The 25,998-nt window shown below is 38.3% G+C and overlaps 1 long non-coding RNA gene across 1 annotated transcript; it reads left to right on the top strand.

Annotated features, from left to right (window-relative positions):
- The first annotated feature begins 936 nt into the window (after positions 1-936).
- LOC115275299 lies at positions 937-2,343 on the top strand. Its single transcript, XR_003901490.1, has 3 exons — positions 937-1,024; positions 1,166-1,280; positions 2,091-2,343. It is a non-coding gene; the product is annotated as an uncharacterized LOC115275299 (long non-coding RNA).
- The last annotated feature ends 23,655 nt before the right edge of the window (positions 2,344-25,998 follow it).

Below are 25,998 nucleotides of genomic sequence, written 5' to 3'. Positions count from 1 at the left end.
TCTAAACTGCATAGTGCCATTAACTAAACCACAGTTATGAATAGGTTGACCAGTCTTGTCCATGCCCAATGTGGTGTTAAATAGTGGGCTTTGAAAAAGGCACATTTGGGAAGCAGACCTCAAATGGTACATCCATGGAGATGGCGAACGTTCAGAACTTAAGCTTCGTTGTACTGGAGGATCAAGAAGGACTTCCCATGTAAGACCCTCCTCGGGTCATGCTGACTCTAATGGAAAAATACCAACCATTGTTTCACTCTCCAACCCTCTTTCTGGTGGACAATTAAGGGTTGGGCAATCGGGATCTGAAAGTCCTAAATTGTAACCCATAATTAATAACTTAAAGATTAACTTGTTTTTCAAGATACTGTTGCAATATCCCACCCATTAACTACAAAGTTCTTGCTTCTGTGCACCTGCTTCGCCTCCCCTTTGGACCTATGATTGGTCACTTCAAATTCCTCCCGAGACAAAGAACTCTAAAATTGATAGGTCTCTGCCAAATCTTACATTTGTGTGTTGAAATATGATTGACCACTATAGAATGCTGTAAACTATGATTGGTTAAGTAAATGATGACTTGTTTTGTCTTGCCAAAGCCCTTAAAAACTCTGAGCTCCTGCTTGGCGGTGCACTCTCCTGAGGACCTGTCAACACTCAGGAGGGATTGTTCCACCAACTAAAATAAAACCCACTCACTATCTCTGTTTGTGTCTGTGGGATTCACTCTCAGTGACTCACTTCAGGAGGAAAAGCTCTAATACCCAGAGGAGAAGCTACTAAGCTAAAAGTGAAAGGGCGAGTTGGAGCCCTGAAGCCATGTGCTGTGGCTAATCTGACCAATTCTCTGCCTTTCATTTCCAGCCCTACTGGGACTCAGTGGCTGAACACCTAGTACCTGCACTGGAATGTCTCATAATCCCTTCAAGAATCCATGTGCAAGAGCAGCTCCAGACTTCTGCCAGGCAACTTTCAGTTCATCTGGGGAGGGCCTGGAAAAGTCAACCCTTGGGGAACTGCATAGGTTAACACTTTATTAAACAGTCCCTTCCCCCACCCCTATGCTCTCTTCTCACTCAGGATTAACAGCCTAACTAATATCTGTCTCCATGCCTCTTCTCTCTGAGATTGCAAAGTTCCTTTGGAGCCCTCTGTATTTTCATAGGTCACAGAAGATGATGATCTTCTGCTCATGGAGACTTCCCTTCCACGACTTACAGAAAAGGTTACCCCCTTCCCACCTGCAAGTCATTTATGAGCAAAAACACTCTTCAACCCAGGTAAGCTCACAGAGCACAAAGGTCTAACCCTGAAAAAGTAACTTCACTTAGGAAATATCTTTTGCAATGTGGCAAAGGGAGGACAGTCACAAATGACTTTGGCTTTATAAGATTCTCCCCTGGCTTTAAAATTATCTGTATTTCATCCATGTAATATGTTCTCATCTAAGAACATAAGCCTTTCCTTTAGGTGACTGTAAGGCAAAGTAATTTTACGAGGTAAATGTGGCTTCTGGTTTGGGCTAACTCACACACAGAGCTGCAGACACTGCTTCAAGTAGTAAGTTCTTTTTTTTATTTTTTAAAAAGTTTTAAAAAGTTTTTTTAAATTTAATTATTTGAGAGAGACAGAGACAGTGTGAGTTGGGGAGGGGCAGAGGGTGAGGGAGAGAGAATCACAAGCAGGCTCCTCTCTGCCAGTGCAGAGCCCAATGTGAGGCTTGAATTCATGAAACCATGAGATCATGACCTGCACTAAAACCAAGAGCCTGAGGCTTAACTAACTGAGCCATCCAGGCACCCCTGAAATATTTTTAAGTTTATTTATTTATTTTGAGATAGAGACAGCTTGGCAGGAGGAGGGGCCAAGAGGGAGAGGGAGAGAGAGAATCCCAATGTAGAGCTCAGTTTGGGGCTCAAACTCACGTTACCATGAGATCGTGACCTGAACCAAAACTAAGAGTCTGATGCATAACAGACTGAGCCAACCACGCACTCTGAATACTGAGTGTGGCATTATGCTAAGCATCTTACATTCATTATACCTTTCAATTCTTACAAGTGCCTTGATGTATTATTTTTATTTTACAGATGAGAATATTGATGTCGTTAACGATAAGTGACTTACGCAAAGACACAGTTATAAAGTGTGATGTTCAGGACTCTAACTCAAGACCATTAAGATCAAAAGACTGCATTTTATTTCTTTCTTGACAACATGTGTGCTAAGAATGTATGCCTCATGAATTTTATTCACTCATTTTACAATTATAGAGTATCAGCCAAGTCTGGAGAACAGTTCTAGATGCTGGTTTTTAGGAAATAAAGAAATTCATCTGCTGGATCTGGGTGATTTATTATTAAATCCCCTCAAATAGGCAGGACCAGTGTTTGCCAAACATTGTATCATGTTTTCAATCAGTTAAAAAACATTAGTCATCATGTCCCCATATCTATTTCTTTTTTAAAGTTACATACATGTGGTACTGGTATATGTTATGCATATTTTATAAAACAGTAGATAAATCAAAATGAAGAAAAATAGAAGTAAAAAACTTAAATTGAAGTTTTAATATTTCTTTCATGCACACCAGGTGTTGTATGCCCTACTTTGGAGATCTCTGAACCAGAATATAAAGACCATAATATTTCTATACTACTCTTGAGCAATTTGTGATCCAGTTGGTGTATGTGCCATGGTACATGCTATTTGAGAAAGCATCTAGAGTTGCCTGGAAGAAACAGCAAAGGCTTTTTGAGACAGGTGACATTTTCAGTGAATTGTAAAAAGTGAGTAAGAGTGATGGCTAGTAGAAGTTCATTTCACGCAGAAGGAATAGCAGGGAAAATCATGAATTTGTGGAAGCCTTGAGTATGGGAGAGAAATAAAACGCTAGCCTGTAATGCGAACACTGGGTGTGGGGGAGAAATAAAGCTGGTGAGGTAGCTGGACTCAGATCATGGAGGTTGTTTGTGCCATGTTAAGGTCTTGGACTTTACACCGTAGGTAATAGTGAACCATTGAGTAAGTACACAGAATTGATAAACAATGGCCATGATTTGGAAAAAAAGACAGAAGCATGAATGAATGGTGTGGCAGTGGCATGGGACGAGAAAGTGGATTCAAGAACTGTACCTGAGATTGGATAGAATCGGTGTGGGCATGAGGAAGGGGGAGGCTAGAAGGAAGAGACCAGTGTCTCTGTCAGGAGTGGAGTGGAAAATTACTCCAGTGGTTGACACAAGGAACCTTTGTCCCAGTTTTCACGGATCAGTGTAGTCGAGTGTACAGCCTCTGGGACCAGAAGAACCCGAACCCAAATTGAAAACCTTGTTGCATCACTGTCTACCTCTGTGACCTTAATCACTGTATTACCCTCTGATCCACACTGTTCTCATTTGTCTCACTGACACGTTCTGGTGCTTTGTGGCAACGTGGCAATGGAGAAGGATTGCCTTAAGGAACTGAGCCAGTAGGCTCTGATAGTGCAGTCCTTGTAAAATACTTGTCTATGACTGCTGAAGCAAAGTACCATAAACGTGGTGGCTTAAAGCAGATTTTTATTGTCCTATGGGTCTGGAGGCCCATGTATCCTTGGGTCACACTCAAGGTGTCAGCAGGGCCATGCTCTCTGGGAGGATACAAGAGAAGGGTTTGTTCCTTGGTTTCTCCAGATTTTGATGGCTGCTGGCATTTCTTGGCTCATAGTAGCAAAATTCCACTTTTCGAAACCATGATCTTCAAGTCTCCATATGCTCTGTCTTCATAACGCATCTCTTCTGTGTATCTATGTTAAATGTCCCCGTGTCTCCTTCTTATAATGATTAATGTGATTACATTTTGGGCCCACTTGGGTAAACCAGGACCATCTCTCCACCTCAATACCTTTAATTTAATCACCCCCAAAAGACTCTTTTGTCATATAAGGTAATATTTACAAGGCCTAGGAAACAGGATCTGATGATATCTTTGGGTAGCCATAATTCAGCCTAAAGCAACCCTTTACTTAGTACTTTAGAGTTTTCAGATTTTACATGATGTAATCCACAGTGCATTTTTTCCCTAGATATATACCCACCCCAATGCAAAAGAATGAATAAACTTAGGGGAGGTACAGGTTTTGAAACACTTTCATTCAAAATCAAAGGAGCCCTACACACGTCAGTCAGGTCTTTTTATGTCCTTCCTTGTAGTATCAAACACTTGGAAATCTGGCATTGTGTAGCCATGGCTCATGAACAAATGGAAACTATGTGCTTAATCATTTCATTGATATTCAAAGTTGCCAGGTAACACTACTTGCATTTCCTCTGCTTTCAGTAGAATAGATTTACTTAAAATAATTTATTTCCCAAAGGGAGTAACTTCCATCACATTTTTCTGGCACTGTAGAGTTTCAGAATTTATAAATACAATACATTAGGACTGTGACACAGTGACTATGATAGATACTCAAGAAGGGCCTGCTCTCCTTTTAGAATAGTTTCGTGTAAACTGAAGGCTGGGAAGCTGAAAACCACATGGACCACCTTCCTGTGTGTTTACAGTCTTGATGCAAATTATGTTTTGTCTATTAGATGTAGTCATGACATACTTCGAAGGAGGAAGTTTGTACAGAAAAACTGTTTTTTCCCTGCTCTATACTTTACTTTCAATATGTCTCATACCACATGTGCAGGTGTTCCCACAATAAACAATTTTCCCATTCTGTGTAGACATCAGCTGGGTGTCCTACAGTTTGACTCAATTTTGACACTATCCACCTGGACATAGCATCAGACCCCACAGGTGAAGGAAGAGTCAGTCATCTGAGACTCTGCACTCCCCCTCCCACCCCAGTTCTGGTGCCAGTCTTAAGTCCAGGTTATTACCTGTGAGTCCAGCCTATCAGCTGCAAATTGGAGGCTCCCACAACCCCTCCTTAGGTTCAATAATATGCTGCAATGGCTCATAGAACTGAGGAAAGTAGTTTACTTACTAGATTACTAGTTTATTATAAAGGATTCAACTTAGGAATTCTTCCAGATGGAAGAAATGACAGTGGGAAAGGTATGAGGGAAGGGTGTGGAGCTTCTCAGAGGGTGTGTGTGTGTGTGTGTGTGTGTGTGTGTGTGAAAATTTCAGCAGCTAATCACTTGATTGGTTCCCCTGGCAATCAGCACTTGTTGGAGGCTATCCAAAATCACCTCATTAATATAAACTCAGTGTGATTGAAAGGGGTTTCTTATGAAAAATAAATGATACCTTCATCATCTTTGTCACTAAGGAAAAGCAAAGGTTTTAGGAGCTCTGTGCCAGGAATGAGAATAAAGCCCATATATTTCTTATTGCAATTTTTTTATGAATCACATGATTGCAGAAATATCTGGAAGCCATCTTCCTGCCCTTTTTTGCTTTCTTCTAACAGCTAGAAGATTTTTCTGCAACATTTTCCCAGTGTCGATTTTTCTGCTTCCTGGGCATGTATGCCTTTGTGGCAGAGACAGTAACAGTAATGGCGGTGACTTGATTCCTGTGTCTCCATTCCTGGATCACAGCTGTAGTGTGCCTTTCACCCAGTATTTCCTGTGGTGGCTTCAGGGACAGTAGCTCCTCCAGAAGTTCCACTCTGTTCTGTTCTAGAACTCGTTCTTGGAAACAGCCTGGAGCCTCTGTGTGAGACTTTCCAAAAATTTTGTCAGTGTCTAATTTCCTATATTCAATTCCTTTCTGCTTAGAATACCTATAGTCATTTGAGTGTATGTTTCACTAAATATGGACTGCCACAGTTGTTAAGGAACACAGAAATGAACAGAGAACAACCCGGTTTCACAATTCTGCAACCTTAGCCCTCATTTTAGGGAACATGATAGCCTTCCTTCCCATCATACAACCACCATTTTCTTTTCATTTATAAAGTTTCAAATAAAATATAAATATATGATATGTAATTTCTAATTCCTGAGAGTAAAATCCTTGGCATTTCCTCTCCAAAACATGTAGAAAAAGAATTCTCAAGGAAAAAGAAAACCACATAATAAAAAAGAAAAATACATATTATGGTTATTATGTATAACATGTGGGATTATGTGTTAGCTAAAGCCAGGGCAAAGGTTAACGTTATCAAAGCTGAGATGGCTTGTTCATTAATTTGATTGATTAGCTGATACTTGATATAATAATTGCTGGCTTTAGTTGTATACATTTACTGATAAACATATTGCAGTTTTCTGGTTATTCTAGGATACAGCAGACTAATTCACTAAATATTAAAAAATATTCTGTAATCTAATAAACAGTGGCAGAGTTTCTAATCTGGTCTTAATCAGCATTGGCTTTGAAGTATGCAAAGTAATTTGGGAGTCTCCAGGAAGTTTCTCTACCACAAATGATCTTCCTTAACATTTTCAGAAGTGTCATCTTTAATAAATAATACTAATTAATTTAATAATTAATTACTTATAATTAATTATGCTAAGTGTTACACCTTAGGCAATATGCTGGAGCATGGGGACCAGATGGGGGGAGGGGTCCACTCTATGTAGATTTATACTGAGATACTAGTTCAGTTCAGTTAAGACTGGCTCTTCTTATTCCACAATGAGGAACATGGAGTTTATATCTAGTTGAAGTTAAGTTGAATATGAAAGCTAATCATCAACCCAGAGCAGAGTTCTAAAGGCAGGTGGGCATCTTAAATAACGGTGTATACTAAGACTAGAATTTCAATTCAGAGAGTGGATTTCTAAAACAGTGAGGGCTTCGCAACATAGTGCTAAAGGCCATAGTTCCACATTTTAGATCCATGGAAGAAAACCCCCAGCATTCTTCTTTCCCATATACATGTCAGATTTTGCATATTGATCAGTTTTCAATTCTTCTAAATTGAGTCTTCAGTTCTTGTAAAGACAGCACTCTTAGAAGCCACTATCAATAAATAGATGTAAGAAGGAATGGCAGAAGCTGCTGATTTCCTACCCAGCAGCCATTTTCCCTCCTTATCCCCTTCTAAAGAGCCTGCCTCCACATAATAGAGTATGAAATACATACTAGATATTGTCTTATGATTCTTAATTCAAAGGCATAGACATGAGTCTTGGAAAGTACTGAATGAAACACTTATTCTTCAGCTGGATGTTGATGTGTCTACAAAGGGTGATTCCTCATATTTGCCTGCTATGGTGTGTGCATGAAGGGACAAATCTGTGTCCAAACCAATCTGATGTGGATGGCTTGGTAGAAGAACAAAAACAAAAATTCTTGTCTTTGATGCTTTTCTTGGGCCATTGAACCAACTTTGGTACTACTACTTTCTTCCAGACCTTTGTTATAAGAGAAAATGCATAAATCATAAACGCCTGAGTAAATATACAATATTTTCTCTTCAATTTCTTAAAATATATATTCGTACTTAAATGCAAACTTTTAACATTGTCATGTGTGGTTTACAATGCATGCAGATGTTACACGTATGACAACTGTGGAATAAAGGCTAGTGAACAGTAAATGGATCTCCAAGGTTGTAAGGTCTCTACATCTTTTACATCAAATGGTACAATTTTGACTCTAGATTAACTGCAAAAATGTTGAGGATGTATACTATAATCCTTAGCATAATCACTAAAAATTAATACACACAGATACATTTTACAAGCACATAGACAGATTAAATATTAAGAACTTTTTAAAATATTTACTTATTTTTGAGAGAGAGAGAGAGAGAGAGAGAGAGCGAGAGCATAAGCAAGGGAGAGAAAAAGGAAGACACAGAATCCAAAGCAGGTTTCAGGCTCTGAGTTGTTAGCACAAAGCCCAACATGGGGCTCACACCCACAAACTGTGAGATCATGACCTGAGCCAAAGTCAGACACTTAACTGACTGAGCCACCCAAGTACTTCTAAAATATTCTAAAAAAAAATCAAATAATTCAAAAGAAGGCAGGAAAAGCAAAACAGACAAATAAACCAACAAATGAAAACTAGACGGGAAAAACAGAAAACAGTAAAATGGTCTATCTAAACTTAACCATGTTGATAATTATATTACTGCTTATAATCAAATCACTCCAAATAGGGGTGACTGGAGTCTCGGACTCTTGGTTTTGGCCCAGGTCTTGATCTCAGGGTTCATGGGTTTGAGGTCTGCATCGAGCTCTGCATGTTCTGTTAGCCCAAAGCCTGCTTGGGGTTTCTCTCTCCCTCTTTCTGTCTCTCTCTCTCTCTCTCTTTCTCTGCCCTTTACCCCTTCAAAATAAATAAATAAACTTTTTAAAAAAAGAGTGAAAAAACTCCTACTGCAATTACAAAGCAGAGAGTTTCCAAGTAAATTACAAAACAAAGGAGACTGAGTGGCTCAGTCAGTTAAACATTTGACTCTTGGTTTCAACTCAGGTCATGATCTCACAGTTCATGAATTTGAACCCTGCCTCATGGGGTGCAGTGCAGTGTGGACTGCACTGGGCTGGGGCAGTATGGAACCTCTTTGAGGTTCTCTTTCTCTCTCTCTTTGTACTTCTCTGTCTTTGGCATGGGCACATGCTCTCTCTCTTTCTTTCTTCTCAAAATAAACAAGAAACCTTAAAAAAGGAAACAAAAACACAAAGCAAGACCCAATTGTAGGCTATTTATTGTAGATGCACTGTAAATATCAAGATATTGATAGGTTAAAATAAATGCATGGAAGAGGTATATCATTCAGGCAGTAAGCATACAAAAGATGGAATGGCTGTGTTAATATTGGCTATGACAGGCTTCAAGACACATTGTATTGTCAGAAATAAAGGAGAAGATTTTTGTAATGATAAAAAACTCAATTAGTTAGGAAGGTATAACAATAAATTCACATAACTTAATAATGGATTGGATCACAAAATCAAACCCAGCTGAATGCTGTGTATAATGCATATACCTAAAACCAAGTAATCTAGGAATGTTAAAAATGAAAGAATGCATACAATTCTAACAGACTAATGTGAACAAAAGAATAGAGGCTTTGATCCAAATATAATTGAAATTAAGACATAAGTAGTGTACTTACAATGTTAAAGAGTTGAATGAAGATTAGAAATTGTGACTATCTAGGCATGTAGTAGGGTAACCACAATGTTTATTGAGCCAAGATCATTAGAAAGAAAGGGAACTGGACAGAAATATGTTAATGGTAATAGGCATTAGTAACCCCTGTCAGTTCAAAATATAACAACCAGAAAAAAGTGAGGATATAAAATACCTAGATACTATTTAAGTAATGTCGATTTGATTGATAGATATTAAAACTAGAGAAGACAAGTGTCCATAGTAAAGACACAAAATATTATTTTTGGTTTGTCAGCTCCTTGGTTTTGGGTGTATTCTGAAACTGGCCTTCAAATTCAGAAGGCAGGGAGAGGTTGAAGAAAGAGGCAAGCCACTTATATACAAGGGTTATCTTGGGCATAGCAAGATGAGTCTTCCAATCACTAAATCTTAAAACTCATATACAGCCTTTAACTGGGTCCATTCATGTATACCATCCAGGTGGTTTCAACAACCACATCCCTAGCTCAAAGCTTTGTCCTTGGAGCAGCCTCTGGGAGAGGGAAAGATAAACAATATGCACATTCCGAGGACTGAAGAGGGTGTAAGTTGCCTCTGATTGCCAGGGTCCAGCTCACTGCATAACTGGTAGTCAAGTCTTCTCAATGACCTTCCCCAGTATTCCAAAGAATACTCAAGAAATATACGTTCATGAGAAAAAGACAACAAGAATATGTTCAAGGAAAAAAGACATATTGATCAAATTATTTAAAAATGATATGGAAGAAAGCTAAAAGAAATAAAAAGACTCTTAACTATAGAGAACAAACTGATGGGTACCACAGGGGAGGTGGTTGGGGGATGAGTGAAATAGGTGATGGGATTAAGGAGTACACTTGTGGTGATGATCAAGTGTTGTTTGCAATGTTTGAGTCACTACACTGTACACCTGCAACTAATATTACATACTGTATCTTAACTAACTGGAATTTAAATTAAAACTTTTTTGAAAAGGTGGGACCTGGGTGGCTTAGTTTGTTATGTATCCAACTTCAGCTCAGCGCATGACATGGGCTCTTGAGTCAGAGCCCTGCATTGGGCTCTGTGTTCACAACTGAGAGCCTGGAGCCTTTTCAGATTCTCTCTCTCCTTCTCTCTCTGTTCCTCCCCCATTCAGGCTCTGTCTCTCTCTCTCTCTCTCTCTCCCAAAAATAAATAAGCATTAAAATTTAAAAAAAAACTTTAAAAAAAGAATCAAAAAATAAATTTTATTGGAAATGTGTTCAATATGAGGTAGACAATAAGTAAACAAGATTCTTGTTCTCAAAAAATTTACAATCTAAAATGGAAGAGAGATAAGAACCTTTAAAATATAACAACAAATGAAACGTGCTATGAGAACAATATAAATATGTACTCTTGAGAACACAGGTGGGAGAGTAATTCCCCTTTTGTGGAGGAAAAGTTTAAGTCAGACTTGTTCTTCGACTGGGCTCTCCCAGAAGCTGACTTTGAGAAAAGGAGCTGAGAAGTAATATTCGGAAGCACTGGTAGGGGAATGGAAAGGAGTCAGGGAATGGATGGAAGCCAGTGTATATGAGGAGCAGTTAGGGTTCAGTCCCACAGGTGACACTGGGGAAACAGTGAACTGTGTACTGCCCAGCTGTCTCACCTAGGGAACTAACACTCATCCCCAATTGTTCACTGTTATTTAAAGGTTGCTTCCAGAGGTAACAGCTCATCAGTACTTCTGGCCCTCCCCCCAAGAGGGTCATACTTCTTTTTAAAAATTGTATTTATTTATTTATGAGAGAGACTGAGAGAGAGAGAGAGAGAGAGAGAGAGAGAGCACACAGGTGGGAGGGGGCAGAGATAGCAGGAAAGAGAAAAAGAAACAGCAGGACACAACGTTCCATCTCATGGACCATGAGATGATAACCTGAGCAGAAATCAAGGGTTATTCACTCAGCTGACTGACTCCCCCAGGGCGCCCCAAGATAGGCATACTGTGGTTCTATTGTCACAGGTTCCCAGGGATGTATGGGACAACAACAGCATTTCCTACCATATTGAAGTTTATATAGTGATTCTACAGAAGAAGATTATTTGTTGAGTAAAATACATAGATGGATGAATGAATGAATGGGTGGATGGGTGAGATAGTGGGATGGATGGAAAGGAATACTTATGTGAGATTAAAAAAATGAAACAACTGAAATGGAAACAATATTGTAGACTTTTGAACTTGTATTTTATTTTTATAGATGAGATCATGTATTGTGTATTAACCATTTTTTTTGGTCATATATACTACAAATGTTTTTTTCTAGTTATCATTATCTTAACTTTCATTAAGTTGGTTTTAGGCATTATAAACTATTTTATTATATTTTATTTTAATTAATAAATTTTCATAATGATTACATATCGAAATAGTCTAGTTGTATTAGGCTAAATTAAATACATTCTTTATATCATTTGTGGGACACCTGGGTGGCTCAATTGGTTGGGTGTCTGGCTTTGGCTCAGCTCATGATCTCATGGTTTGTGGACTTGAGCCCTGCTTCGGACTCTGTTCTGACAGCTCGGAGCCTAGAGCTTGCTTCAGATTCTGTGTCTCATTCTTTCTCTGTCCCTCCCCAACTTGTGCTTTGATTCACTCTGTCTCTCAACAATAAATAAATGTAAAAATAAAAAAAATAAAATCATTTCCACCTGCTTCTTTTTACTCTTTAAATGTAGGTATTAGAAAGGCTTAAATTACATATGTGGCTGATACCACATTTCTATTGGACACTGGATTTCTAGTGGAACACAATACTTAAATCTTTTTCTTTTTCTCTTAAATCCACGTTAGTTAACATGTAGTGTAATGCTGATTTCAGGAATAGAAATTAGTGATTCATCACTTACAATAACACCTAGTGCTCATCCCAAGAAATGCCTTCCTTAATGCCCATCGCCCATTTATTTTCCCATCTCTACGCCAGACATCCAGCCAGCAACCCTCAGCCATACTTAGATCTTAACGTGGTCATTAGCCCTTCATTTTCCTTCCTATAACAGATAGGTCAAAATTAACAATAAAGCAAAAAAATATATATAGTAATTGTGACACAGTCTGAGAGCCACCTCTCTATCCAGCTCAAGTATTGCATTTGTCAGGTAGTCATGAGACGGATAAAATTGGAAGGGTTGTGTGTGTGTGTGACTTCCAAGAAGCTTCCCAAATCAGAGGTGGTTTGAAAGTCTTTGTCCCCCTCCTGCCCCTGCCTATTACCTGGAATGTGGATGCAATGGCTGATCTTCTAACCGTCACCTTGGACTATGAGTTGGAAGGTCACAATTTAGACATGGCAGGGAGGTGAACTAGAACAATTCCTGACCTACCTACAGATTTCTTCTATTTGAGAGAGAAATAATTTTCTATGGAATTGAAGTTAGTGTTATTTTGGGATTTTCCATTATATGTTCAGATTGGAAATGGACCTTTGAGTTATTTTATTTTTTTAGATATGAATGTCACATTTATTTATTTTTTTAATATACTTTATTGTCAAATTGGCTAACATATGGTGTGTAGTTTTGGGTTTGGAGGTAGATTTCATGGTTCATTGTGACCATTGAGTTGTTCTAGATGGACTCTATCAGCAAAGATAGCTTCCTCTGCAGCTGCTCCAAGTGCTTGGAGGTACTTAGGGGCTCCTCTTTCGTCATCCTGAAACCCATTTCTGTCTCTTTAGAGATTAATTCTTCTACCAATAAGCTGTTCAGTGCTGGGAACAGTAGGATCTTTTATGTCACCCTGTCTCCTGCTCTCATGGTCCCGGTGGCCATGGTGGTCTGCAAGAGGAGTGGAGGGAGGCAGGAGGAGGGGAAGGAAGGAGGACATTATTGGTTATTTTAAAGTAAATGCAAGACTTGCTATTTGTAAAGAAGAGAAGACATCCAAAAGCAATGAAGAAATAAACAAGAGGCTGTTTCACTTTGGCGGCTTACATGAAAGATCCATTTCTAGGAATACACTTGGTTTGGTAATATGTTTTTATCATTTCAGACTGTATGCATTGATATGTATACGATCAGAAGGGTTTCTGTACCTGGAGAACTGTAACCACATAAAATGAATATTATCTGCTCTTTTATCTCTCAGTGTAAATAAAACACCTATTAAAATTTTTTAACATTTAATTTATTTTTTATTTTTAAAATTTATTTATTTATTTTTGAGGGACAGAGAGAGACAGCGTGAACAGGGGAAGGTCCTAGAGAGAGGAAGACACAGAATCCCAAGCACGCTCCAGGTTCTGAGCTAGCTGTCAGCACGTAGCAGGATGCGGAGCTCGAACTCAAGAACCATGATATCATGACCTGAGCTAAAGTCAGATGCTTAACTGACTGAGCCACCCAGGAACCTCTAAAGCACCTATTTAATATAACCTAATGCTCAAAGGTACTTTTCCAATTCCTTTCTACCTCTATATCATTTTTGTACTGTGCATGGATATACTATGGTGTATCTTTCCACATCATTTAAAAATATGATACTTCATTTCACACCTGGTCTGTTGATAATCTTGAAATCAGTAGAATTCCAAGCAGCAATTCTGTACTATAAAAACATTGTTCTAGCAGGTAATACCAGTAAAGCAGAAATGGATATCTTCTCAGAGTTCACAGCTGCTCATATGGAAAGTCTTTTAAATAGTGATACAATAAGACTAATTAAACCTTTTATAATCTAAGCATTCTGGTTTCCCCACTATCCTATGAACTAATACTTTTACCCAAGTTTCCAGTGAGTTGATTACTTATTTTCTTTGTGATCATTTTGTCCTCTTACTAGGAGTTACCTTTTTGTCACTAAATATGAATTCATAAATCTATTTACTCTTTTGTAAAATAGGAATAATACTTCTCCTAAAGATTTGATGAGAAAAAAAATAAAAGTTACGTTGCTTAAATACTTTTGAAAATCTAAGTATGATTATAGTTTTTCTCCCAGACCTGTCTCACCTGTCTGTTGGGCATAGAGATGGGAGCAGGTAACTGGCCTCCTTAGTGGACAGACCTTTGGGTAAAGAAGAGCTGGACTCCAAGAGCTGTACTTTGGACCCTAAATCTGAATTTCCATGATGAGATTCTAGACTTTCTGCTGATGTTATAGTGGGATGAGACTTTTGAAAGCGTTGGAAAGGAATGAGTGTGTCTTAAACATAGGGGGAATATATAGAGTGCATCCTGTGGTGATTTTTAAATATGTCTACAAAATCTTAGCTACTCTTCTTTTTTGAGAGATGGAGCCTAATTTTCCTCTTCTTGAATAGAGTTTGGACTTACTGTCTTTCTTCTGATGAATATATTAAAGCAAAAGTGACATATACAGTTTGGGGGAGACAAGGTTATAAGGGCCTTGAGCCTTCCTTTGTGTTTTCTCTCACGGACAAGGTAGCATGCGTTGAGGATACTCAGGCAGCCTGTGTAAAGGGTTTACATGGCCACTGACTGAGGTGTGTTATCAAAAGTATGTGAGGAACTGGGGCACCCTGTCCAAAGCTTTGTGAGTGTTCCATCTTGGGAGCATGTCTTCTAGCTCCAGTTAAGTTTTTTTTTTTTTTTCTATAGCCCCTGCCAACATCTTGACTCTAACCACTTAAAACACTCTTGAGTCAGAACCACCTAGCTACGACTCTTCAAATTCCTGATCACAGAAATGATAAGATATTAACTGTCATTTTAAACCATTCAGTTTGGGGATAATTTGTTACACAGCCATAGATAACTAATACAATGAAAGGGTGATGTATCAGTTAAATACCCCTAGAATTATGCTTACAAAATCTAAGTAACCTTTTTATTATGGGCCAGCTGTGGGTTAAATGATCTGGGCTAGGCTCAAGTAGGTGGTCCTGTTAAGCCTTCGCTGGACTTGCTTTCACATCTGGGGTGAGCTGGGAGTCATCCTTGTGACTTTCTCTTGCTCTCCCTAGACCACTAGGTAATTCCAGGCATGTTCCTCTTTGAGGTGTAAGAGAGCAAGCCTAATCATGCATATGGCTTCTACGTCTTTGGACAGGTCCCATCCACTACCATTGCATAAGCTTAAGCAAGTCACAACGTGGTCTGAAAATTTGAGCAGGTGGTGGTGGGGAGAAATATACTTTGCCATAGAAAAGAGAGGAGCTGCCAGGTTCCATGACAAAGGGTGTGAATACAAAGAAGGGTGAGAACATAAGGCTTCTAAGGCCATCTACTGCAAGTGAGGGGAAGGGACCAAGTTTTACAGCAAGTTGGAAATGGTATGAAAGGAGTAAGAGCCAGACAACACTGCAAGACTGCATGGTACGAGAGGATGGCCGATGCTGCTTTCATTGACGGTGAAATCGTCTTCTCCAGTGGATCGGGGAGAGCCATGGTGAAGGTAGTCATACCGCGAACAATTTTCAGTCTTGCTGAAATAGATACTGTCTTGTACATTCATTTCACAGATGAGAAAAAAGAAAGACACATAACCTCCTGAGATAAGCTAACACATTTAGGTAGACATTATAAACATGACGTTGAGCTCAAATTTAAGCTGATGAACCCCTTTATAAATTCTGCCCCTTCAAGAGTGTGAGTTATTATGAGCTACATCATTTTAAGAAAAGAGAATGAAAACATACCTATTTTGAGTTGGCATTCGATGTGTCTTAATTTTTTTTAATGTTTGGAGTTTATGCTCCAATATATTTATGTTAAACATAAACATGTTATGTTTATTCTGAGGAAATATTTGTTACTTGGAACAGTGTAGTACTACTCAAGTGTACTCATATATATGAGTAAACAGTCCTTGGGGTTTTAGACAAAGAGGTGTAGTTTATGAACCGAACAGTTTAGGGAAGATTATATATTTAAGTGTCCACAGTCATCTCTTTTTCCTTAATTCAAGTGAAATGTAAACAAATCCTTTTTGGCCTGTAGCTGTCAGGATAAATGTAGGTACTTGGTCCTTTGTGTGGAGTAAACAAAACGTGTGTTATAATTTAAAAAATTTTAAAGAAAGGAAGATACAGGAGAATTCTTAGGTTAAATTCTGAGCTTGTCCATTTATTTCCATTTTACTCTTTCCACTTCAGTTCCCTGATCTGAAAATTGGACATCATGTTATATCTGTTGTTGTTTTTTGTTGTTGTTGTACAAGGTATGCTTGGACAATTGATTTCACAAGAGTTATTCACACACATAAATATCTCTTCTTTCCTTCTCCATGGACTCAGAAGTTCTCCATGCACAAATCTGAAATAGGTAATGTTTCTTAGACTTGAGACTTACAAATTTGGACCAGATCATTTTCCTGTTACCTTCCAATGATAAAATATCATCAAGTATATTGGTGCAGTCCACTGCAACTGGGAGGCCTGAGATTGGGACTCAATTTGACTCATCCCAAATCTCTTTAAATAGGAATCTGTTTTCTCTCTCAATACCGAAGGCTGTTTTTAAAATTTTCTGACTATTTTATTTTCTCATTTGTACTAAAATGAGATGAAGGGATTTATGTTTTCTTTTTCTTTAAAAATATTTTTTAACCTTTATTTTTGAGAGAGAGAGAGCTAGAGAGAGAGAGAGCCAGAGTATGAGCAGGGGAGAGGCAGAGAGAGTGGGAGATACAGAATCTGAAGCAGACTCCATCCAGGCTCTGAGCTGTCAGCACAGAGCCCAATGCAGGCTCAAACTCATGAACCATGAAATCATGACCTGAGCTGAAGTTGGATGCTTAACCAACTGAGCCACCCAGGCATCCAAGTGATGAAGGAATTTAAAGAGATAGTGAGTTTTACAATAGCCAGCTATTTCTACAAAGGGCTCTTTTATCTTTAGAAAAGATTTTAGCCTCAAAATTTTTAAATGATCTGGAAAAAATACTGAAGGGTATAGGGCAAAAATTGTAATTGTTGTGTTATAGTATTAAAACTATGCAACCATTTTCCTTCTTTGGATTCACAATATTTTTGATTATGATTATATATTTTTTTGCCCTAAAAAACAGGTTTAAACAAAAAGATGGAATAGGGGCCAGGGGAGGAATACCAATCTTGTTACCAAAAATGTTTACTCTGCTATTTTTTTTAAGTATCATGTTCAAATGTTCTTTTCTGAAACCACTGCTAGACTTTGTCTGACAGTTTTCTAATGTTATTGAACAGGATTCTCACATCAGAATACCTTAGGGGAAAGAAATGGCCTTTGTCAAAGGAATCACTGGGGGTTAGCTCTAGCAGTTGAAAGGAACCTCTCTCTATTTTGCATGTATTTGACAAAGATCTAGAATTTCTTGTTTCATGCAATTGTATCACTTGGTAGTTTAACTCCTGTGTTTAAAGATGACTTCTCTTATGAATGTTTCTTTTTTAAAATTAGCTAATTTTAAAAAATGTATATCCAAGTTAGTTGGCATATAGTGTGACAATGATTTCTTTAGTAGATTCCTTAATGCCCCTTACCCATTTAGCCCATCCTTCCTCCCACAGCCCCTCCAGTAACCCTCTGTTTGTTCTCCATATTTAAGAGTCTCTTATGTTTTGGTCTCCCTCCCTGTTTTTATATTATTTTTGCTTCCTTTCCTTTATATTTATCTGTTTGTACCTTAAAGTCCTCGTATGAGTGAAGTCATGTGATATTGTCTACCTCTGACTGACTAATTTCACTTAGCATAATACCTTCTAGTTCCATCCTCATAGTTGCAGATGCCAAGATTTCATTCTTTTTGATTGCTGAGTAATACTCCATTATATATATATACTATATATATATATATATATATATATACACACCACACTCCATTATATATATATATATATACACACCACATCTTCTTTATCCACTCATCTGTCGATGGACACTTGGGCTCTTTCCTTACTTTTGCTATTGTTGATAGTGCTGCTATAAGCATTGGGATGCATGTGTCCCTTTGAAACAGCACACCTATATCCCTTGGATAAATACCTAGTAGTGCAATTGCTGGGTCATAGGATAGTTTTATTTTAATTTTTGGAGGAAACTCCATACTGTTTTCCAGAGTGGCTGTACCAGTTTGCATTCCCACCAGCAGTGCAAAAGAGATCCTCTTTCTCTGCATCCTCACCAATATCTCTTGTTGCCTAAGTTCTTAATTATTAGCCATTCTGATGGGTGTGAGGTGGTATCTCATTGTGGTTCTGATTTGTATTTCCCTGATGATGAGTGACACTGAGCATTGCTTCCTGTGGCTGTTGGCCATCTGGATGTCTTCTTTGGAGAAGTGTCTGTTCAAGTCTTTAGCCCATTTTCTAACTGGATTATTTGTTTTTCGGGTGTTGAGTTTGATAAGCTCTTTATAGATTTTGGATACAAACTCTTTATCTGATATGTCATTTGCAAATATCTTCTCTCATTCCATCAGTTGCCTTATAGTTTTGCTGGTTGTATTCTTCGCTGTGCAGAAGTTTTTATTTTGATGAGGTCCTAATAGTTCATTTTTGTCTTATGAATGTTTTTAAAGAGTCAGAGGTATGTACAGGATTTAAGATCACTTTCGATAGCATGGGCAAATACAGAGGACAGACTTTAACTGATTAACATGAAAAAGAAGTGGATGCTTTCCCAAACATTTTTGTTTAACATCGTTTGCTGTGAGAGCTTCTATCCCATACCTGTTCTCCCCAGTTGAAGGACAATGCTTCCCTATATTATCAGTCCTGTGTGAATTGTTTCTCTGATGGTTCAATGAATTGGTTTTTTAATTTTATCCAAAATTAAATCATTTTTACTTTAGGATGTCATCACCATCTTAAGCCATATGATCACAGGATGTGAAAAGAGAGTATACCATTGCAGCCTTGTGGCACAGTCAAAAGTTAAATCAAACCATCTGAGTTCTTTTCCTGGTTTGGAAACTTAGTAGCTGTGATGATCTCAGTCAGTTTCCTTGTAAGGAAAAGCTAGGCAAGTTTTACAGACAAGAAAACTGACATTCTGAGAAGGATGTGACTTCTCCATGAAGGGGCGTTAGAAAGCCTCAGGTTAGGGTATAATTTGCAGGTTTTGACTCGATCCTGATGTCTACACTACATCAGAGTCACAAAGACATGGATTTCAATTAGTTGTTTTTAATTTTCTTAAAAATATGTGTGTGTATCATTACTTGGCATTTTATCCAATCAATAGTATAAAAAACCCATATTTTGAGAAATGCGTGAGGGCAGTAGACATTGCCATTTGTATACTGAAAAATATTTAGGAATTTTCCTTTTAAAATGAAGTTACTTTTATATTAAAATTTTAATATGTATTATTGAAGAAAACTTGGAAAACACAGACAAACAAAAAAGAAAACATTTACATGCATTTCTTTGAGGTTACTTTAGGGCATTTTCTCCCTTTTTCCTTTGAAATGGTTTACATTATTGAGATAATTAGTAATTAGATTTTACTGATTAAAATTTTTTTTATATGTTTATTTACTTTTGAGAGAGAAAGAGACAGAGACGTGAGTGGGAGAGGGGTAGAGAGAGGGAGACTGACTGTGAGATCATGACCTCAGCTGAAGTCAGATACTTAACTGACTGAGTCACTCAGGCATCCCAGTAATTAGATTTTAGAAATGCACAACTAGTGGGCACCTGGGTGGCCCAGTCGGTTAAGCATCGACTTCAACTAAGGTCATGATCTCATGGTTCGTGAGTTTGAACCCTGCTAGGCTCTGTGCTGTCAGCTCAGAGCCTGGAGCCTGCTGCGGATTCTGTGTCTCCCTGTCTCTCTGCCCCTCACCTGCTCACACTCTCTCTTTTTGTCAAAAATAAATAAACATTAAAAAAACAAATAAATAACTAGTACCTAAAAATTAATGAATAATTAATTTTAAGTCTGTTTTCCTTTCTTCAGTTTAAAAGGAATTTTCACGTTACAAATCTGTAGAAAACTGTAAAGAAGAAAATAATGATCCTATCACATGTTTGATTCTCCTGCTTCCCCTTTCTTCACCTCTTTATGCAATTATTTTAAACAGAAGGTAGCAGTTTTTGTTCCATTTGAAGCAGGGAGATTCCAGGAAAAAAAACAAAGGTATGTCAAAATGATTTAAAGATTCCTAAATCCTATATAAATATAACTTTCTCTTGTTCTCAGTTTTTTGTTGTTGTTGTTGTTGTTAATAAAACTCAGAATTTAGGCTAGATGTTCCTCTCCATCGTTGCATCAAATCATAATATTGTATATTTAAACTTACACAATGTAATATGTCAATTATATGTCAATAAAGCTGGAAAAAATAAATCAGACAAAAAAAGTAATAATGAAGGCACTTGAGTGGCTCAGTTGATTAAACGTCTGACTTCAGCTCAGGTCATGATCTCACAGTCCATGGGTTTGAGCCCCGCGTCAGGCTCTGTGCTGACAGCTCAGGGCCTGGAGCCTGTTTCAGATTCTGCATCTCCCTCTCTCTCTCTACCCCTCCCCCACTGTCACACACACACACACACACACACACACACACACACTCTCTCTCTCTCTCTCTCTCTCTCCTCTCTCCCTCTCTGTCTCTCAAAAGGAAATAAACATTAAAAAATATTTTAAAAAGTAATTATAATGTGAGATAAAATTTTGAAATAGACTAAGCACCAAAACCAATATTACAGTAAAGGAAAGTTTCATGTATAGGTGGACATTGTTGAGTTTTCTTAATTATAGTTTGGGGTTTTTTTTTTAAACACTGCTATTTTATTTTGCTATCGATTTATTTTACTTGAAGTTTTAGATAAATTTCCTGAGGTAGGCTAATCTTAACTTTTCTGCCAAGTTTGAAGGTGATGTGGCACAAGTTTATGAGGCAGACCGTCGGAGTTCTGTTTTTCAAGTGCCAACGCTTGGGGGTGAGATGGGGTGAACAACCAAGGGGGCAGAAACCCGCCTTGTGCTCCATTCACTAAGCAGTACACACTTTTTGATGTTCTTTTTAATAAGTTGCATAAAAGGACCCCATTGGATAGCAGTGACCATGGCTGGGTAGTTGAGGGGAAATCAGGGTCAATGTGGTCCTCCATGTCATCTGTTGACAATGACATCCATTGGAACATCCATCATTTGATCTAGTCTGTAGATATCAGTCCATACAATTGACTAGAAGTTTCTCATTCCCATCTCCACAGGCTCTTCATTTTTATCTCTCTTGTTACTCTCCTTTAAGGGGACATAAGAATCATTCTCTTCTCAGGCTGTGCTGGAGCACTGGGAAGTCTATAACGTTTTTGGTGCCATCTGCTTAGGTACACTATGCAGCCATTTCTCCTTGGATTGCCTTGCCATTTCCACAGTCTCTGCCTGAACAATAGGTCCCAGAGGCTACCATCCCATTATACAGGTTTTGAATATTTCCCAGAAGTCAGCCCAAGAGGTAGGGACAAGGTTCCTCTTTCTGGGACTCCCTAGACACCGTTACCACTTCTCTCATTCCATTGCAGTAAGATGAAGACTTCCCTTTGCCTGAGACCTCTTTTCTAGGCTGAAGGTCAGAGTGGTGTGAGGCTGTGACATTTTGTTCCAACTAGTCATGTATTTTCCGATGTGTGTTGTATGTATCGTAGCTCCTTTTTTTTTTTTTTTTTACTTCCAAATAGCCTGTTTTAAAATCCTGAATCTAAGATTGAGCCTCTCTAAATCTCGTTATCTGTGGACACATTCTTTTCCCTAGGCAAGGAGACAGAACAATCTAGGTGTCTAGATGGTGGTGGTGGTTTGTGTGTGAGGAGGCAAGGTGGAAAGTCGGAGAAAATATTGGGGAATGGGGGTATGGTAATGCCTTACTATTAAAAATACTGAATAAAGCTTTTTCCTTGTGTTGTTTTTTTGATAGTCCTAACTAATACCCTCACGGTCATCATTTCCCCAGTTTGAGTGATGTAGGAACCTTGTTAAAAAGAAAATCATTTGGCACATGCCTGAGAATAAATCTGTGGGTCAAGTGCATTGAACTGCAGTTGTGAAACTGTATATTGAGGGAAGGTTACTTACAGGTTAGAACATCACATCTGGACTTGTCAGGTTTCTTTGACCAGGTTTCCCTGGAAAGAAGCCTTCACTGTTTTCAACAAAAGGTTTAAAGTCACAGTGCACATATGGGTGATGACTTTTTGGGTGCATTTCCTTTTGTGAGATCTAAGTTGTGATGTATATGGTGAGAGTATAGGAATTGCTTCCCTTTGGTAGAACTCTGCTTGGTTTTTTGTCTCTCTGTTTTTCTAGTTGCTTTTCCATAAAGTCTGCTCTGAGATCATTGTCTTCCTCTCTTTAGCTGCCCCTTAATTTTCTCTTTGGAATTTATGGCTTTCAGAAATCTAGAAAATTAAGGAGAGTCTGGGGGTGTTTTTTATTGGAAACAAGTTTGACTCTGTCTCTTGGTGAATTCTTCTTTTCCTTTCTTTTCTCTTAAAGTTTAATTTATATGCAGTGAAATGCACATATCTTAAGAAACAGTTTGAAGAATTTTTGCATATGTGTATCCACATGTAATCATTATCCAGATCAAAATATATACATTCCTATGGTACTGAAAGTTTTCTACTGCCCCTTCTCAGTCAATACCTACCTACTCCCCCAGGTAACCACTGCTTTGATTTCTGTCATCTCTTTTGAGACCCCGGCATTTTGTGAGAATTCTTTTCTCACAGCTGGTAAAGCAAGTTGGCCTGACTATTCCCCTGGACTGTGGAGGAAGGAATGAGTCTTTGGGTATTGTGGGAAAACCTCAGCTCTCCTATTCCATCTTCTAATACTTCTGAGCTGCTGTTTTTTGTTGAATGAGCTTTTCCCTCTGGATTGGAAAAGAGTGAGAGTCAGGTGTTTAGGGAATAAGGGCCAAAAGTAGGTCATTTGGCCTGCTTTGGTTCTAGGCCTTCAGCTGCCTTTAACTGAAGAACTGATATTTTTCAAATAGTCCATCCTAATTCATCAATAGGTAAAATGCTTTTGCTCTTCTCCATAGTCTACAGTTTTCCATTCAACAATACTATGTCTAGCATAGTCTATGGCTGGCAACAATTACATGGGTTTAGGTTGTAGTTTACACATGCAGTATATACTTTGGCTTAAGGAATACTCTTGGTGGTGTGTGGCTGCTGAGAATTAAACATGGGTCTTGCATTTTGTCCTGGAGCCATCTATAAAGTTTATTCAATTCAGTAGGTAACAGGCTGGTTTTGTGGACATTTTTAAAAATGGGACCCATAAGATCATAGGTTTGGGAGCAATCCAGCTTTGAAGGTGTTGAAGTTTGTGCCACCCCCATGTGATCCAGTAGCGAAAAATGCAGAAGTTGGTGCAAGCTGTTGAAGAAGAAGTAAGACAACCAACCCAGGCACCGGTGTGTGAACCCTCCTATAGATACAGAAAAGAATAATTTGGGGATGGGAAACATTTGTTATGTATTCTGAAACTTTATGTGGAAAACTGAAGGAAAGATCAACTGGGAGGGCATGAATTTATTCCTGGAACAAGAATAAACTTGTTAGTAGGAGAAGCTTTATTATCTCAAATTTATAGGGTGGTGGCCAAATTCAGGCTGCATTGGCATTTCAAACTTGCATTCTCGTGTGATCCATGCTGTGCGACCTTTCTGGTGAATTTGGTTGGAAAATTTAGCATAGCTTATTTTGATTGCTCTGAGTAGTCACCATGAGTTTTCTCTGCTGTGGTGTATGTAGGATGGCTTTCCAGTGACCTCTATGTATACAACAGGAAATTTGGTTAGGCAGACTTTTTGTAGGTGCAGACTTTCATCTGGGGAGAGGAAGGTCCAAATACTAGAATGGGAAAGACTTTGTTTTGTGGGCTTCCTCCCATCCTAGAAGCTCTACTTTTCCTCAGGAAATTGGTATAATTATTTTTTAAAGTATCCTCAATTTTTTTCCCCAGTAGGTAAAATGCTAGTGCTTGAATGAGTAGAGATAAAGATACGTCAAGATAGAAAGGACAGGTTGTGGGTCACTGACTGAGGCATCTTTTCCATGGTCAGAATTGTACTGTTGACCATCTCCCCTTACCTCCCCTCCCACCCTCACCCTGCGCCTGACTCCATTCTACTTCAGCCATGCATATTAGCAGTCCGAGAACCCAGGGGTTCTTTCTTCCTGAAATCCCTTCTACTTCTCATGCAAGACCCTGCTGTACTTGTCTTATTTCTGGTCTCTAGAAATGTGTGAGTTCTCACATCCCCTGACAACTCCTCATTCTCTTTTGTTATCTGCCATCTTGAACCAAAGAATGTCAGGCATAACTTTGGATGTCAATGGAATAGGTATAGACAGCTGTATATGGTGTGATTTTTAAGATTAAATTATAGCCCATTCTGGATTATTTCAGATGCTTCTAGATAAAGGGTAGAAATACTCACAAAGTACTGCAGGACAGATACGTGGGAATATTGGTCATTTTCAGGCAACACATTCTGATATTCTCTTCTGCTAATAGACCATTGAATTTCTATTGAGCTTTGAGGTTAACAGGCTAAGAAGCAAAATACCTGTGAATGTTGGCTTGGGAGAAGATTACAGTTCCTCCTCCAAATAATCCCATCTGTGGCAGAAACTTTTATTTCCCTTACTAAATCAAATTTACCTTTCTTTCTTAAACTGAAAAAGGCCCTCAGATTCATCTCTTATGATTCATATACTGAAATAACTTTTATTTATTCTAGATTTGAGCATTTGAATAGTTTGGTTCTTCCATGTTATTCAATTTTCTGGTGTATTAGTTTATTATGTTTCACAACAAACTAACACAAATTTAGCAGTTTAAAACAGCACATACTTATTACCTAGTGGCTGGATTCCCTGCTCAGGATCTCTTTCAAGAGGCTGGAACGAAAGTGTTGACAGGACCACATTCCTTTCTAGAAGTTCTGGGGAAGAATCTGCTGCCAAGCTCATTCAAGATGTGGGTAGAATTCAGGGTGTCTGGCTGGTTCAGTCTGTTAAGCATCCGACTCTTGGTTTTGGCTCAGGTCATGACCTCAGGGTTGTGGAATTGAGCCCCATATCAGTCTCTGTGCTAAGGGGGGAGCCTGCTTACCATTCTCACTCTCTATTTACCCCTCTCCCCCACTCTTACTCAGAGTCTCTCTCAAACATAAAAAATAACAACAACAACAGCAACAGCAACAAAAAACAGAGGACATTTAGTCACAGAAAGATACCAGGGATTAGCACACATGAGGAAAGGCCACATGAGAACACAAAGAGAAGGTGACCATCTACAAGCTAAGGAGGGAGGCCTCAGGAAAAACCAAACCTGCCCAAACCTTGATCTTGGACTTTGAGTCTCCATAACTGTTAGTAAACGAATTTCTATTAAGATATCCAGTCTTGTATTTTGTTATGGCAGCCCTAGCAAATCAATACACTCCCTTCTGAGGTCAACTGACTAGTCACATTTTGGTTACAAAATTTATTTTGCCATGTAACATACATAGTCATGAAAGTAACAGAACAAAAATTCTGCATATCACGTGTATGACAATGACTATGAGGATTAAAAAGTCAAACCACCTGAACATTTCCCATATAAGTGAAGAAAAAATAAAAGTAAAATCCATAGGCCACTCATGTTTCTTTATTTATGTTTTCTATACAACAAAATGAAATTACCTAATAAGTATTACTTAGTTCAGGGAGCAAGCGAACTTACATAACTTAGAAGTCAATAAGAAAAAAGCAAATATCTCAACAGAAAAATGAATGGAGTCTAACCAGGCAAACTGCCTGCACACAAGTACAAATGGATAATAAAATTTTTAAAAAGTTCAACCTTAGCTTAGTTTTATTTTTTGGTTGGTTTACTCCCAGAATGCAGGTGTTCCAAGTCTTGTGTTAAGTCATTTATTTTGGTAAATAATTACAGTGAGCATATTCATAAACAAACTTCCCAGCAAAGTAGACAATTGGACTCAATCCTGCTGGGCCCCTCCCAAAGCCCTGTCCAATATAATGG

The sequence above is a fragment of the Suricata suricatta genome, chromosome 1 (genome assembly GCF_006229205.1).
Source record: "Suricata suricatta isolate VVHF042 chromosome 1, meerkat_22Aug2017_6uvM2_HiC, whole genome shotgun sequence".
Taxonomy (NCBI): domain Eukaryota; kingdom Metazoa; phylum Chordata; class Mammalia; order Carnivora; family Herpestidae; genus Suricata; species Suricata suricatta.
The sequence above is the reverse complement of the archived record's forward strand: the minus strand, read 5'-3'. Positions and strand labels throughout refer to the sequence as shown.